This window comes from Lontra canadensis, unplaced genomic scaffold (genome assembly GCF_010015895.1).
Source record: "Lontra canadensis isolate GAN:19392208 unplaced genomic scaffold, GSC_riverotter_1.0 scaffold53, whole genome shotgun sequence".
NCBI lineage: Eukaryota > Metazoa > Chordata > Mammalia > Carnivora > Mustelidae > Lontra > Lontra canadensis.
The window spans coordinates 7,306,455-7,310,542 of record NW_022631047.1 but is presented as its reverse complement, the minus strand read 5'-3'; positions in this window follow the sequence as shown (position 1 = coordinate 7,310,542).

Sequence of the window (4,088 nt, the reverse complement as noted above, 5' to 3'; positions counted from 1 at the left end):
CCTGGGTGGCTCAGTGGATTAAGGCTTCTGCCTTCGGCTCAGGTCATGATCCCAGGGTCCTGGGATCGAGCCCCGCGTCCTGGGATCGAGCCCTGCATGGGGCTCTCTGCTCAGCAGGGAGCCTGCTTCCTCTTCTCTCTCTGCCTGCCTCTCTGCCTACTTGTGATCTCTGTCTGTCAAGTAAATAAATAAAATCTTAAAAAAAAAAAGGAATTGTCTAGAATACAACTTAAGGTATGACATTAAGCTTCCACTCTAGGGGAAAACATACTCTCATTTTTTTCTGGATTTTTTCCTACTCCCTGGAGCTGCGGTAGAGTTTTGGAATTTCAGGCAGTGTTAAGAAGTGTGTAGGGATAGGGATATAAGTGGTACTAGCAGATGATGCAAATCCAGCCCCAAATCCCCATCTCCAGGTCATTGATACACACCAGCTGATATTGAATTATGAATCATGATCTTCTTTTGCTTCTTGGGGAATGCTTGCAAGGCCCAGTTGAGGATCAGGAATATTTCATAAAGCTACTTGAGCTTCCTTCTGCCTAGCTATGCCAAGAATGATTTCTCAGGTCTTCCCATTTCCTTTTTTTTTTTTTTTTCTCTGCCCAGGTTGGACAAAACCCTATCTTAACTAGGTTGGAGGCAGAGAGGTTAGGATGATAACAGCAGAACCCATCCTCTCAGTGGAATCCTGGAACTAGGCAAGCTCATGAGAACCCATTGGTAAATATTCAGAAATTTTACAAGCACATCAATTTGATGTTGGTAGCTTGATAGTGGCCATGGTGGAAGTATTTACACCATGGGAATCTACAAAAGCCACAAGTCAGGATTTCCTGTCCTCCTTCCATAGAGAGATTTTTAAATATTCTTCTTCGGAGCGCCTGGGTGGCTCAGTGGCTTAAAGCCTCTGCCTTCTGCTCAGGTCATGATCCCAGGGTTCTGGGATTGAGCCCCACATCGGGCTTTCTGCTCTGTGGAGAGCCTGCTTCCTCCTCTCTCTCTGCTTGCCTCCCTGCCTACTTGTGATCTCTCTCTCTCTGTGAAATAAATAAATAAAACCTTTAAAAAATATATTCTTCTGGGGCGCCTGGGTGGCTCAGTGGGTTAAAGCCTCTGCCTTCGGCTCAGGTCATGATCCCAGGGTCCTGGGATCGAGCCCCACATCGGGCTCTCTGCTCAGCGGGGAGCCTGCTTCCTCCTCTCTCTCTGCCTGCCTCTCTGCCTCCTTGTGATTTCTGTCTGTCAAATAAATAAATAAATCTTTAAAAAAATATATATATATTCTTCTTCACTCCACTGTAGTATTCTCCTTTCTTATGCCCCCTTTCAGCTTCTGGCCAAACATTTAAAACATGTGTAGACTCTTCCTATTTTTTTGTCCTACCTCATCCCCCCACCATCAGCAACTCAGCAAAGTACAAAGCTGGCTCTTGCTTACATTAATGGAAGACAGGTACCTGAGTGGTTCAGTCAGTTAAGTGTCTGTCTTTGGCTCAGGTCATGATTCCAGGGTCCTGGGATCCAACCCCACATGCTACATCGGGCCGAGCCTGCTCCTCCCTCTCCCTCTGCCTGCCACTCTCCCTGCTCATGTTCTCTCTCTCTCTCTCACTCTCTCAAATAAATAAATAAATCTTCAAAAAAATTTTTTTTCAATCTGGACATCTCATTTGACTGCAGCCCCCCACCCCTTCTAAGCCAGTCTTGGTGATTTATGTCTACTCCCTGTACCCAACTCACCCCCCAACCCTCATAAAGACTTCTCAGTGCCCCCCCACCGGGTATAGGAAGATAGTCTAGGAGAGAATGGTGGAGGAATGGGAGAAGTGCAGTTAAGTTGCTTGGCAATATTCAGGGCCAACTGGAGATAAGTTCAACGAAATGAAGCCAACACCAGTTCTCATAATTATGTGCTTTTTCCTACCTACAGTCAGCTGCTTGGGTCCAGGCAGAGTCACGGGAGAGCTGGATTTAATCAGAGTTTGGATCTGGTTGAAGTAGCTAACCTTGCAATAATGGGTCAAGGGAATTGAGTCTGTGCATACAGATCACAGTGAATGTAATAACTGTAATCACAGTTTATGAATTTTGTCATTGGTGTCCTTGCATTTGTCCATGCTCCAGAGTCAACATCAGTTTCAGAGGTTTTGTGTCTATGCCTCCAAAACGGAAGCCATCCTTCCACTTTTAAAAAAAATCAAATACCCTTTTTGTAGGAAGGAAAGGAAGAACACTGTGTTCGTGTTAGCAGTGAGCCCTGATTTGTTTTTATTCCCTATATATGTAACTTACATAAGTAAACTTTTACAAATAAATCTCACATGTTCACATAAAAAACAAGAATTTCACTGTGAAGGACTTTTTTAGATAAGAATTAAGTCGCATAAAGCAACAACCCCATTAGTCAGTTGACTTGACTGCTCTCTATCAAGCTTCTTGGCAGAAAAGGGCAAGGAGTCAGTGCTAAGTCAAAGGAAACCCCAGTCCCATCCCTTATTTCACAAACACCTATTTGTTTTAATTTCAAAGTATAAACAAGTCAAGTAAACAAGCCAAGGCAAAGTCACCTTTCATGTTCGAAGACAATGCTGCTGTAAATGATTTACTTTAAGATCACCCCAATGGTTAGATCATTACCACATTTATTTTTTTAATTTTTTATTTTTTATAAACATATAATATATTTTTATCCCCAGGGGTACAGGTCTGTGAATCGCCAGGTTTACACACTTCACAGCACTCACCATAGCACATACCCTCCCATGTCCAACCTGGGCATGCGGTCCATAACCGCACCCCCCTCTCCCAACCTTCTTCCCCCAGCAACCCTCAGTTTGTTTTGTGAGATTAAGAGTCTCTTATGGTTTGTCTCCTTCCCAATCCCATCTTGTTTCACTTATTCTTCTCCTACCCCCTTAACCCCCCATGTTGCATCTCCACTTCCTCATATCAGGGAGATCATATGATAGTTGTCTTTCTCCGATTGATTTATTTCGCTAAGCATGATACCCTCTAGTTCCATCCACATCGTCACAAATGGCACGATTTCATTTCTTTTGATGGCTGCATAGTGTGTGTATATATACCACATCTTCTTTATCCATTCATCTGTTGATGGACATCTAGGTTCTTTCCATAGTTTGGCTATCGTAGACATTGCTGCTATAAACATTCGGGTGCACGTGCCCCTTCGGATCACTACGTTTGTATCTTTAGGGTAAATACCCAGTAGTGCAATTGCTGGGTCATAGGGTAGTTCTATTTTCAACATTTTGAGGAACCTCCATGCTGTTTTCCAGAGTGGTTGCACCAGCTTGCATTCCCACCAACAGTGTAGGAGGGTTCCCCTTTCTCCGCATCCTCGCCAGCATCTGTCATTTCCTGACTTGTTAATTTTAGCCATTCTGACTGGTGTGAGGTGGCATCTCGTTGTGATTTTGATTTGTATTTCCCTGATGCCGAGTGATGTGGAGCACTTTTTCATGCGTCTGTTGGCCATCTGGATGTCTTCTTTGTAGAAATGTCTGTTCATGTCCTCTGCCCATTTCTTGATTGGATTATTTGTTCTTTGGGTGTTGCGTTGGTATGTTCTTTATAGATTTTGGACACTAGCCCTTTATCTGATATGTCATTTGTAAATATCTTCTCCCATTCTGTCAGCTGCCTTTTGGTTTTGGTAACTGTTTCCTTTGCTGTGCAAAAGCTTTTGATCTTGATGAAATCCCAATAGTTCATTCTTGCCCTTGCTTCCCTTGCCTTTGGCGATGTTCCTAGGAAGATGTTGCTGCGGCTGAGGTCGAAGAGGTTGCTGCCTGTGTTCTCCTCAAGGATTTTGATGGATTCCTTTCTCACATTGAGGTCCTTCATCCATTTTGAGTCTATTTTCGTGTGTGGTGTAAGGAAATGGTCCAATTTCATATTTCTGCATGTGGCTGTCCAATTTTCCCTGCACAATTTGTTGAAGAGGCTTTTTTCCATTGGACATTCTTTCCTGCTTTGTCAAAGATTAGTTGACCATAGAGTTGAGGGTCTATTTCTGGGCTCTCTATTCTGTTCCATTGATCTATGTGTCTATTTTTGTGCCA